Source organism: Suncus etruscus, chromosome 16, assembly GCF_024139225.1.
Source record: "Suncus etruscus isolate mSunEtr1 chromosome 16, mSunEtr1.pri.cur, whole genome shotgun sequence".
NCBI classification, from domain to species: Eukaryota; Metazoa; Chordata; class Mammalia; order Eulipotyphla; family Soricidae; genus Suncus; species Suncus etruscus.
Window position 1 is genome coordinate 39,779,758 of NC_064863.1, and position 13,784 is coordinate 39,793,541.

Here is a 13,784-nt window from a genome sequence, read left to right on the forward strand (position 1 = left end):
ACTCCAAACCACAGCAATTTAATTGTGTGTTCATGTCTGAACCAACTGATTAATTATCCATGTCTTTGTTAACTCTGGTACTTCAACTGCTCTTGTTCTTATTTCTCCACATAAACACCCAGAGGTATTGAGACAATGTCTGAGACTGTTCTGAACAGTTTTTCTGAATATCTTTATCCTTCCTCACAGTGACACAAATATTAGTTGTGGGAGTGTTACTGAGGGTGTTATTTACTGTTCTGCAACACAAACTACCTGTGGCAGAACATCTGACAGGCATAAAAAGTGGGAGAGGAATTATAAAAAATGGGAGGGAGAAAAAGAGATCCAATGCAACAGTACCTCCTAAATGTGCAAGTGAGTGAGAGAAATTTTAAATGATTTTACATAGAAATATATGTTGAGAATATATCTCCATAATTCTACTACATAAAGAAGACATCAACTATGACTTTTATATAAGATACAAATATTTTAAAAGCCTGTTCTGAGATATTCAACAAGTTTTAAAAAATGAGTCACAGATGTTCATAAAAACTCTGTTACCATTACTCAGTTCAATGGAGCAAAAATTTCTAGGTTCAAATTGCTTTTAGCTAGTCAATTAACATCATTCAAGTATGAACCATTGCAGCAATTTATCATTCAAATGTAAGAAGAAAAATACATTCATTTTTCATAAGCTTTTGAGGGACTGGAAACTATGACTTACCTTCTTTTCAACTCTCACCATGTTTCTGTTTTTGTAGGTGTTCAATAGACTTGAATAGAAGAATATACAAGTGAATCAGAAAGTGAGTGAATAAATGGACAAAAGGATGAGTCAAGGAGTTCACGAATGCTTTTCACAGAGGTTCATACCTTCTCACCTTTTACCTGTACAAGGAATAAGTGCGTAGAGTCTCTGGTTTGGACTCTGTACTGGTCCAACTGATCTTTCCAATTTTACAGCTATTCATATCACTTTTTAAAATTAAATCCTGATGAATATTTTATGTTTTTTGTTCTTTGTTAAATTTTGTGCCATACCCAGTGGCACTCAGTGGTTACTTCTGACTCTGCACTCAAGATTCATTCCTGTGATACTCAGGAAAAAATATGGGATGCAGTTCTGCATACAAAGCAAACATTCTTTTATTTCTTTTTTTTTTTTTTTTTTTGGTGCCTTTACTGTACCTCCTCTTTCTATACAGCCAGTGTAAAGAACACAGCCTGTGGTAAGAATTGGGAGGCCTTATTTTATCTTTTATTTATTTTTTTTTTCTTCAGGGCAAACTAAAGTTGTTTTTTTTTTTAAGTAAGAATTCATTTAAAGGACAAAATTGATTAACCTAATAAGGTAAACTAATATAACATAATATAGTGACATAACATAACATATAATATAATTAATATAATAATAATACATGTAAGTCAAAGAAAGTTTCTGATTAAAAACACAATTTTTTTTTCCATAATGGCTTACATATCTTTCACTGTAGTATTTTGGGTACATATTCACATTAAATCAGGGGAATACCCATCACCTAATATGTCCTCTTCTCAATCAAAAATCAAATATACTGAAAATAGGCAGAGTCCTGTCTAGAGGCTTCCAACCTCAGTTTGAGAGAGGATGTGAAAAAAGTAATTAAAATACCACAACAATACACACACACAACCTCAGTTTGAGAGAGGATGTGAAAAAAGTAATTAAAATACCACAACAATACACACACACACACAAAAAAAATATCGAATTAAATAACCGATAAGCACCACAACAATAAAGACAGGCACCACACAATAATCTCGGTTCTGAAATCAAATCATACTCAAGTGCAAAAAAGAAAGAGAAAGACAAAACAAAATAAAATAAAGCAAACATTCTACCCACACTTCTATATCCTCAGCCTCAAATATTTTCTAATTTTCATAAGGCCAAAACCAAAATAGTCATCATGTCCATAGTCCTAGTTGACTTGACTCTTGTTTATGCCCTTTAATTATTGCTTTACTTGCTCAAATACCAACTCTTTTATTTCGTAGCATATTCTAGGCTCCCTTATATCTATTCTTCTAGATATGTTCTCTTAACAGGGAATTAAGGTGTTTTTTACTCTACTAGAAATATCTACTGATTTAAACCAATTAATTCTTCATAACCTAAATTAGAAATTAGTTCCTCTAACAGCTTTTCCTGTCAAAGTTTCATCAACCTGTCTTACCATTTCTGCTTTATATCTCATTTTTATTTTAGAATGTGCCTTATGTGCCATATACCACACCCAGGATGGGCAGGGGAGAGAGTCGGGATCATACTAGGATCAAGTCTAAATTGTTTAAGTCATATGTGCTAAAGAATTGTATTCACATTCTCAGTATATTTGAGTTTTTGAACTTTCTCCAAGTCCGGTAATTACTATTTTGATAGAAGTAACTTTGGTTCGCTGGAGTGTAGATGTTTATGTCTTAGGAGTAAAATGTTAATATACTATCTATACCACCAATATCCAGTCAGCATAGCTCATTGGATCATTTATCTTCTCTCTTTTCACACCCTTGCATGCTAAAGTCTCTATTTTTTGTTATGACATTTTTTGATTAGCAAACTTCAATCAACAATGCAAGAGGTTTCACAAGTAAGGAAATGTATTTTTCTTAATACTGAATTCCATTCAACTTATACCCAGACTGCCAAGAGTAAATGATAAAAACTATAGAAAAAATGAATGTGTACAAACTTAGAAGTTACTGAATAATGTTAGTTTCAAAACTAATCTTAAGTATTTCTAAAAATGAATTTGTAATTTGGAATAGTTAATTTGGATTGTTGTTACATTTCTTTTGTTTGTTTGCTTGCTTTTTTTGGTCACACCCGGCAGTGCTCAGAGGTTACTCCTGGCTCTATGCTCAGAAATTGCTTCTGGCAGGCTCGGGGACCATATGGGATGCCGGGATTCGAACCACAATCCTACTGCATGCAAGTCAAATGCCTTACCTCTATGCTATCTCTCAGGCCCCCTGTTGTTTTTACATTTCTAAAGAGAATCAGGAAACCACTAGCAATACACTGTATCACAGCTATTTTTAGATTCATGAGACAGGGAAAATCGCCCTTAGTTTTCATGTAAAGAAAGAAGGAAGATATAATTCAATTAAGGTAAGCCTGCAAGAGCAAATGATAAAAAACAAAGCCATACATTAGGCTCACAAGGAAGAAAGTTATTTTTGCTTATTTATACATATAATTAGTAGCTGAGATGAGTGAATTCTTGACTTAAAAGAATAAGATTACGTACAGATATTTTAATTGTCATAAAGAATTTTCCCATGTGATAAATTTTGCCTTAATGTCCTCATCTGGAATTGGTGCACACATATATTATATATACTAGTATATAATATATAATCTATCATAATATATTTTCCAGGTAAGAGGGAGAATAATTATTAAAAAGAAAATCAATAAGGGAAAATGTATAGCATCAAGAAAATGTGAAAATTATTGTGTCTTCAAAGAAAGTCATTAAGTCAGAAAGTTTAGTAACCTCTTCTTGCTAGTTGATAATTCTTTTATTTTGTTGGGTTTATTTTGGGGGGTCATATCCACTGGTGCTCAAGGGTTACTCCTGGCTCTATACTCAGAAATCGCTCCTGACAGGCACAGGGGACCTTATAGGGTGCCTGGATTTGAACCACCATCTGTCCTGGATCAGCTGCATGCAAGACAAATGCCCTACCACTGTTCTATCTCTCTAGTTCTGGTTGATATATATATATATATATATATATAAATATATATATATATATATATATATATATATATATATATATATATATATATATATATATATATATATATTTGGTTTTTGGGCCACACCTGGTGATGCTCAGGAGTTACTTCTGTTTATGAGCTCCGAAATAGCTCCTGGATTGGGAAACCATATGGGACACTGTAGGATTGCACTGATGTTCGAAAGAGGTTTGTGCATGCAAGGTAAATGCCCTACCACTTGAACCACTGCTCCAGCCCCATGGTTGATAATACTTATGATTGCTAATATTGTTTCTGAACATTAAGTGGAACACATTGCAGATACACATTGGCATCTAAATTGGTTGATCCTATAATGATGACAGTATTTTTTTGAGAAATTTTTATTTTTACCACAGTGGATTAAAAATCTTTCAGAGTAATATTTTAGATACATAGTGACATTGACAGTATTTTAAAAAAATGTAGTTGTCATTTAGCTACAAATTCTGAGGGCTATTGCTGATACGTCAGCTTTTGTGGGGCATGTTTTCAGCTTTTAGTGCTTCCAGAGGTATGAATCAGCAGGAGAAAGGTATCCAGACTCACTCCAAAGAGTCCTAGAGAATTTAGTCCAAATACTGACATACTTGGAGTTTTGGTCAATAGTTGTTTCTGCAGAGAACCATAGAGGAGTGATGAAGCAAGGTCATTGGTGAAACAGTATTTACTGGTGATGAGTGCAGCAGATGTAGCTTTGGTAGGGTGGAGACTTGGCTTGCCTTCTCATTCTAAGGATATCTATTCTTATTTAGTTCGAATAGACACTTGTTAGTAATTTCATATAGACTGTATAAAACAGGATACACAGCATTCTTAAAAGTATTGAATAAATTTCAATACTTATATTACTTATATCTTATTCATATTATAAGAATTATCATTTAATAAAGACTAATTTCCCTATGAGTGTTGTTAGAAGTAGAAATTGCCTTCTATAGCATTTATTCCTAATTTTATTTCAGTGTTTTAAAATCAATAAATCAAATAAACTCCTTGCCTGACCTATACCACTTTTAATTCGAAAACATGCATAGATAAATTCCTTTTACCTAATATAAGTATGTAACAAGGTAAATATTTTTATATGCATGCATGTATGTAATGACAAAAGTTAATCTTTTAAAACTGGATATACAGAAGATTCGCTGCAACACCAAATTGAACAGCCTACTATTATATTGAATCTAAAATATATTTTAGTCTCATTAAGCATACATATTTGTGTAATAAAGTGGTTGCTTTGGAGCTGCAATAGCAGGAATAAGTCATTGTAAAGTAGTTCATATGAACCAAAAAGCTTAAAATATATTTGTCTCACCTTATAAACAGATGATAAGCTTGGGAATAAAGCAGAGTTGTACGTTTAATCTGAGTAATATGTAACATATTTAGAAACAATTTATATTTAACTAATAGCTGGCTTACATAGTGACTTAAAGCATTAAGTAGTTAGGACACTTATCTTACTTTTGATGCAGCCAACCCAAATTTGATGTCCAACACATGATAGTTTTGAGGGCCACCCAGAGTGATACCTGAAGACAGAACCAGGAATAAACCTTGAACAAGCTGGTTGTGGTCCAGAATAAAATTGACTTAATAGGAAGCGACCTCTTTGGTTCATTTATTCATATAATGCCAATAAGTAACTGTTCTTTGATGGTGATATCAATAAAATTTAAAATATGCTAAAAGTCTAAAGCAGTTTAAAAGAACTCAGTGTCATTGCATGGAATATTGTATAGAAAGACCAATCTTCAGCAGTTGCCAGTGCCTGAAGAGCAGCTCTATGTCTTAGTCTTTTAACCAGAAAATGACTTGTCACTGGATCTAACTACCAAGTTGAATGAAGATCCTGCCAAGAGAATAATTCTTGAAGATAAAACAAAATAAAAAGTTCTGTAACTATGCCTTCTTGGCTACACATGCATTCTGCTAGGCCCAGTTTAATTAAAGTTTGCTTTCTTTGTAACTCACTATCTGATAGAAATGTTGCAAGATTGGAGACCAACACTAAATAGGGTTAATGCCTGATGTTTGCCAAAGGAACCTGACATTCACTAAAGGACTGGTTTTTGGCACTCTTTGGATAATTTGGAACTGTTCATAAGAACTGTAAAGTTTGATGAGAAAACAAGAAGTGAGCATCTGGTATTTAAGAAAATGTTGCCAGGGCTTTATTGCTGGCATAGAATTAAAGGAAGCAATAGTGACACAAGAAGATTTGGGTGGGTAAGATAGGAAAGGCTTTCTGAGTGTAAGCTCTTAAAACTTGGACATGGTCTCCTTGGGAAAAGAAACTTAAACTGCGTGTAGGAGAACTTGAGGGTGAAAAGAATGTTTATTTCTAAAGCACTTGCCAAGAATCTGGAAAGCAACTCTTAAGCATGGTGATTGGTACACAAATCAGAATCAGAGATATTTTTAAGACCTAGCATTCTTGCCTAAGGAAAGCTCTCAGTGGCACATATTGATATGACTAGAATGGGAATGAAAAGATCACAGATTTGTAACTACTGTGCTTGGATCAGAGCTCTAGGAAAAAAAATGAAATGTTAACAAGTCTAAACTACTGGCCAAGAATTCATTGGATTCTATTATATTCTCTGCTTGGGGGAGGTTATGACTAATGCATTAATAAGTATTGAGGAAGTTAGAACATTGCAAAAACAAGAAAGTTAACCAGAGCTTTTCACCATCTGGCTTTGGGAAGGTCTGCATTGTTGCCACTTACAGACTGACTTTTACATCAGAGTCTTTTTAGAGAAGGTCAATGTTTAGACCTCTCTATGCCTCTTGCTTTTTTCTTTTTTACCTCTCAAAAAGTAGATAAAAATAGGAATGACTCCATTTTGCTAACAACATGTGTGCCATGATTAGGAGTTAAGAAAGAACAGATATCATGACTTTTTTTTTGCTTCTATTAATTTCTTAATAATTATTTTAGTTTACATACTAGAAACTAAGATTAATAAGTATAATTTAGGAGCTGGAGAAACAGTACCGATAGGGTCCTTTCCATGCTTACAACTGACCCAAATTCTATCTGCAATAGCTCACAGAGTCCTCTGATCCCTGCCAAGAGAGATTACTCAATTCAGAGCCAGGAATAATCCTTAAATGCCACTGAGTATGGAGTGAAAACTAAAAAAATTTTTAAATAAATAAATAAATAAATAAATAAATAAATAAAATGGAATCATGCATGACCTACCAAATTAATTGTATCAGCTAAATTATCTGTGTATTGGTTGAGAGTTAAATATGTAATTTACATATTTACAAATATTTACAAACTTATCAGTTACTTTTAGAGATGACTTCTGATTGAATTTGCCATCCTTTTCAATGAAGTTTTCTAGTGACAAATTTGAAACCTAGGTAAAGGGGTAAATAAGGAGTGTAACATTCCCATATATCGCCCTATTCCCCTCCTCCCCACTTCCTATGCCTGTATTCCAGATAAACAGTTATTCTATTTATCATACTCACTGCACTGGTGAAGGGAGTGTTCTTTTTTATGACTGAATTTAAATTACAAACATGTTTCCAATTCTTACGTATAAATAAATATATAGTTTTAAAAATAAAATAATAAAATAAAAGTAGGGAGTGGAGGCACTTTATCAGTTTTGTTTGAAAAAGTGGAGCTAATTTTCTGTATAATTATATTTAATAAGTCACATTTTTTTCCTCCACACTGTACACAAAAGCCTATAGAAAACTTTCTATACAGATTTTTACTAATATCTTTACATTTTATAGATATCCTCAGATATTAGTTCTGTCTGGAAGATGTGAATAAGTTTAACCAGGTTGTTATTATAAGTTATTAATTAAGCTTATAGAGCCCCTCAAAACAGTGTTAGAATTTCAATAATATGTTTGCTTTGATGGTCATTTTTTGCCATAAACTAAAAAAACATTTTTCAAATTTCAAAAAGATATATTTTATTCAGATTACATTCATCATTATATATTTAATACTACTACAGTCAATCATTTTCTTCTGATTATAAAATGAATTATAATTAAAATATTGTCTGTGTTTCTCAGGAAAAACTATTGTCTGCTAAGTACCATCCCAACAATATCTAAAAAGTAAAATTGTTCTGCTAAAGGAGAATATAAACTCAGGCAGATGTGGAAACTAAAAACTATCCATTTACACACTTCTTCTCAATGACCATAAAGCAACCAACCTAAATGATGTTTTCACTTCTCTAAAAAAATAATAATAATAAAATTAGTGAAAAGTCCTTCTCATTTTAGACTTTATAAACTTGTTGAATTTTAGAAATCTTCATTTCTTTGCTTTCAATTTATGACTCTCCAAATTAAATTGTCATAATGTTCACAATGCAATGGTAAAAAATATTTTGTTCATAATCATTTGAACTCTTAAAGCCTTAAAGAACAAAGATGCCTACTAACTTTATTTTTAAAATTTATTTCTGTATTATTTAACCAAAACCTCCTGCAGGTGTTTTTGACTATTTAAAGGGAATTGTAAATCACATTTATATCATACTAATGTAGTGAGTGTGTATAAATAGTTGCACATGGCAGATAATTCATTTATGCCAACACATTATTGTGCTTATGAGCATCTGGATATCAACTACTTGGCAAAAGAACCATTGCTAGTCATTGCTAACAAATACTATGAAGTAGTTTGCAAAATGCTGAGTGGTGAATATGTAAGTGGCAAAAGGAATAATTTAAAGTGTGCTAGTGCATGAGATTTAAACACAACAATGAAACTCAGAAAAATAGCAGTGCTTGCAGTCAAATAATGCTATCCTAAATATTTTTTCTTGGCACCATCTCTGTTTTTATATTATCTTCCTATATATTAATAGAACAGGATTTATATAAACCACATATAAACATAAATACACATATAAGACACAAATACATTTTTAGAGAAATATCGGGATATACTGAAATTTTTTCTCTTCCCATACACTCTAAAATCTATTCATCTGCTTAGAAGGCTATATTGCCTACAGCCTTTATAAACTTTTGCCACTTGTCTATTCATCTATTTATAATATTTATGATTTATCAATATTGGCTATATTTGTAAATGACTATAAATGGCTAAGTCTTATATTTTCTATTTAGTCCAATACACAGATAATTGTATTTCCTATATTCTAAGTAATATCTAAATAACAGCAATGCTTTCAAGCTAGGTGCTTAATTACCTGAGCTCTAGTTATATTATCTCATTGATACTCTTTAGCCTTACTATCCTTAATATAATATTGCATTTACATATTTCTTCAACTATATGAATTCTATCAATTCTCCTACCATTTATTAGAAAATGAACTTTTCTTAGTTGATTCAAATTTCAGTGTGGTCAACATAATCATTCCATGCACACATCTCATTTTGTTTATTGCATTATTTTTGAGCTAACAGGAAAAACCCACTCTTAATTGAATGCACTTCTCTACATATATTATCCAATGTCAGAAACATGATCAATTGTATGAGTTTGAAAGAGATAGAAAATTCTTCTTTTTATTTTTGTATTTTTTTTTATTTAAACAACTTTATTACATACATGGTTGTGTTTGGGGTTCAGTCATGTAAAGAACACCACCCATCACCAGTGCAACATTCCCATCACCAATGTCCCAAATCTCCCTCCTCCCACCCAACCCCTGCCTGTACTCTAGACAGGCTTTCTATTTCCTTCGTACATTCTCATTATTAGGATAGTTCAAAACATAGTTATTTCTCTAACAAAACTCATTCCTGTATTCGGTGAGCTTCATGAGGTGAGCTGTAATTTCCAGCTCTTTTCTCTTTTGTATCTGAAAGTTATTGCAAGAATGTCTTTCATTTTTCTAAAAACCCATAGATGAGTGAGACCATTCTGCATCTTTCTCTCTCTTTCTGACTTATTTCACTCAGCATAATAGATTCCATGTACATCCATGTATAGGAAAATTTCATGACTTCATTTCTCCTGACAGCTGCATACTATTCCATTGTGTATATGTACCAGTTTATTTAGCCATTTATCTGTTGAAGGGTTTCTTGACTGTTTCCAGAGTCTTGCTATGGTAAATAGTGCTGCAATGAATATAAGTGTAAGGAAGGGGTTTTTGTATTGTATTTTTGTGTTCCTAGGGTATATTCATAGGAGTGGCATAGCTGAATCATATGGGAGCTCGATTTCCAGTTTTTGGTGGAATCTCCATATCGCTTTCCATAAAGGTTGAACTAGATGGCATTCCCACCAGCAGTGGATAAGAGTTCCTTTCTCTCCACATCCCCGCCAGCACTGATTTTTCTCATTCTTTGTGATGTGTGCCAATCTCTGGGGTGTGAGTTGGTACCTCATAGTTGTTTTGATTTGCATCTCCCTGATGATTAGTGATGTGGAGCATTTTTTCATGTGTCTTTTGGCCATTTGTGTTTCTTCTTTGTCAAAGAGTCTGTTCATTTTTTCTCCCCATTTTTTGATGGGATTAGATGGTTTTGTTCTTGTAAAGTTCTGTCAGTGCCTTGTATATTTTGGAGATTAGCCCCTTATCTGATGGGTATTGGATTAATAGTTTCTCCCACTCAGTAGGGGGGGCTCTTGTATCTTGGGCACTGTTTTTTTTTTTTTTTTTTGAGGTGCAGAACTTCTCAGTTTAATATATTCCCATCTGTTAATCTCTGCTTTCACTTGCTTGGAGAGTGCAGTTTCCTATTTGAAGATGCCTTTAGTCTCAATGTCCTGGAGTGTTTTACCTATGTGTTGTTCTATATATCTTATGGTTTCGGGTCTGATATCGAGGTTTTTTATCCATTTGGATTTAACCTTCATACATGATGTTAGCTGGGGGTCTAAGTTCAATTTTTTGCAAGTGACTAGCCAGTTGTGCCAACACCACTTGCTGTAGAGGCTTTCTTTGCTCCATTTAGGATTTCTTGCTCCTTTATCAAAAATTAGGTGATTGTATGTCTGGGGAACATTCTCTGAGTATTCAAGCTTATTCCACTGATCTGAAAGCAATCATTGGGAAAAAGAATATGGAAGGAATTACTTTCCCCAACTTTAAACTGTACTACAAAGCAATAGTTATCAAAACAGCATGGTATTGGAATAGAGAGAAAATTCTGTGATCAAAAACCAGATTTGAAATTTTAGTGTGCACTTCACAACCAAATACAATCCTTTTGTATTCTTTAAGATCATTTTGTTTCTGTTTGGTAGTTTAGTATTTTCTTGTTTCACTGTAAATGTCTACAAGTTTTCACTTCTTCACTCTCTTACTGTTTACTGCTTTTTATCCTCCTAGGGAAAAGTCAAAGCAAAACAAACAGGTATAAATACTCCAATTAATAAATCTAAAATTATTTCAACAATCATATCTTTACCGGAGCATTTGCTTCTGTTTTTCTTGTCCATGAAAAAAAAAGTAATTCCACTTTTTTGCTTCACAACTTGACATTTCCCTTCATTCCAGTATTATCAGCATACAATATTACTTTTTTAATATAATATTATTTTAATCATAGTGGCCTACATATCATTGACAATAATATTTTAGGTACATATTAACATAAAATCAGGGGAATTCTCATCAGCAAATTATCCTCCCTCCACCTCCGTTCTGGTCCTACCTCCCATATCCTCCTCCCTCACCCCCGGGGCTGCCAGAATAAGTGATCCCTTTTGTGCCTAGCTAACTACTTAGTGGTCCTACTTAGTGGTCTTGGTATCTCCCTTATTTTTTGCTCTAGTTGGGAGGCGGGACTAGATAGTTCAAGTTATGTGGTTTTGTTTGAAGAAGAGAAAAATAATAATCTAGGGAAAAATCAAATACAATATTACTTTAGATTCTTCAGAAGAATTAATATATAAATAGCTCCTCTTGATCCTACATACCTTTTATATTATAATGGATATGTTTCTGTTTCAGCAATACACTTCAGAAAATATATCTGTGCTCAAGTTTTCAACTGTCTTCCCTTTATTCATCTTGGACTTGTTTTTCCCCATACTCATAAAATTGAGTCATATTAACAAATAATGATTTTTATGTTGGTCTATGAGTTGATTTCTTTTTTTTTATTTTTATTTTATTTAAAAAAATATGGAACGCTTCACAAATTTGCATGTCATCCTTGCGCAGGGGCCATGCTAATCTTCTCTGTATCGTTCCAATTTTAGTATATGTGCTGCCAAAGCTAGCACATGAGAGGATTTCTTGCAGTTTTACTTCATATCTCAGAAGTTTCAGACACTTTCAGTTACCTAAATTATTTTTGCATTTTGTTAAAATTACTATCTTTTCCAGTTGTTTTTTTCTTTGTTTGTTGGATTTCTTATGTTCTCCATTTCTATTACTGTGACCAAGAAACTCTACCTTTAGACTTTATCCTTCCTCCCTTGCTGCTTTCTTTTCTCCTTCCTTCTTTTCCTTCCTTTTCCTTTCCTTCCCTCCCTCCCTCCCCTTTCCTCCCTCTCCTTTCCTCCTTCCCCTTCCCTCCCTCCCCTTACTTCCCTTCCCTTCCTTCCCTTCCCTTCCTTCCCTACCTTCCCTTCCCTTCCCTTCCTTCCCTTCCTTCCCTCCCTTCCCTTCCCTTCCCTTCCTTCCCTTCCTTCCCTCCCTTCCCTTCCCTTCCTTCCCTTCCTTCCCTCCCTTCCCTTCCCTTCCTTCCCTTCCTTCCCTCCCTTCCCTTCCCTTCCCTTCCCTTCCTTCCCTTCCTTCCCTCCCTTCCCTTCCCTTCCCTTCCTTCCCTTCCTTCCCTTCCCTCCCTCCCTCCCTTCCTTCCTTCCTTCCTTCCTTCCTTCCTTCCTTCCTTCCTTCCTTCCTTCCTTCCTTCCTTCCTTTCCTTCCTTTCCTTCCCTTCCTTTCCTTTCCTTTCCTTTCCTTTCTTTCTTCTCTTCCTTCCTTCCTTTTTCCTTCCTTCCTTCCTTCCTCCTTCCTTCCTTCATTCCTTCCTTCCTCCTTCCTTTTCCTTCCTTCCTTCCTTCCTTCCTTCCTTCCTTCCTTCCTTCCTTCCTTCCTCTCTCCTCCCTACTTTCCTCTTTTCCATCCTTCCTTCCTTATTTCCTTCCTTCCATCCTTCCTTCCATCTTCCTTCCTCCTTCCTTTTTCTTTGTTTCTACCTGACATGAGTTTAATAATTTGAATATTCTATGTTCCAAGTTATTTATATAAATAACACACATATATGCATGATAATAGTAACCCTTTTAAAGATAGTGATGTGCAAGCTCATTATATACTGTTTTCCTTATACATGTAACAACTTTAAAGACTTGTGATCATTGTTTTATACAATGCAGGAATCCATATTTTACCTACATTGCAGGGATCCATATTTTACCTACATTGTTACTTTGCTAGTGTTATGCAGCAGGTGAATGAGAACACAAAGAAGGGCAAGCATGCTGTTCAAAATTCATATCCTAGAAATGAAAATTTTTACTTCACAATAAAACTGAATAAAAGATAATCACTTCTGATAATACAAGGAAAATGGGTATAAAATTTTTCCCTAGACAATCATTTTAAGCAACTCCTTTATCCTATAAATTATAAATCTCATATAAATTCTATTATCTTCCTACTATTTCACAGGTGTGAGTGGGAATAAGATTTGATGTTAAGCCTAGATTATTTTGTAGATTATAGCTTGTAATTAAGAGATGCTCAGTGTATTAGTAGAAAAGTGCTGGTGTAAGCTGAGTAAATATACAATTTTTAGATCTGCATGACTGACTAAATATCAATCAAGGAAAAACTTGTCTCATCCAGTTCAACTCAACAGCTCTTTATTGAGCATCTGTTACATGTCAGGACCTGAGCAAAGTGCTAAACATGATGAGAAGATAGAAGTATTCCCTGCAGTGTAGTGCCTATAGGCAAGAACTCAGTGAAAGATATAACAAATTGGCTCAAATCATGATGACAACATCCCGAAGGACTCCGGAAGCTATTACTTAGAGTTCTCTAAGAAAAAAAGT

General features: G+C 33.8%; 1 non-coding gene and 1 pseudogene across 1 annotated transcript; both read right to left on the reverse strand.

Moving 5' to 3' along the window:
- Positions 1-1,134: 1,134 nt before the first annotated feature.
- On the reverse strand, positions 1,135-1,234 carry LOC126032778 (uncharacterized; annotated as a pseudogene).
- Positions 1,235-11,898: 10,664 nt separating this feature from the next.
- On the reverse strand, positions 11,899-12,005 carry LOC126032894 (U6 spliceosomal RNA). Its single transcript, XR_007504055.1, has one exon. It is a non-coding gene; the product is annotated as a U6 spliceosomal RNA (small nuclear RNA).
- Positions 12,006-13,784: the final 1,779 nt, after the last annotated feature.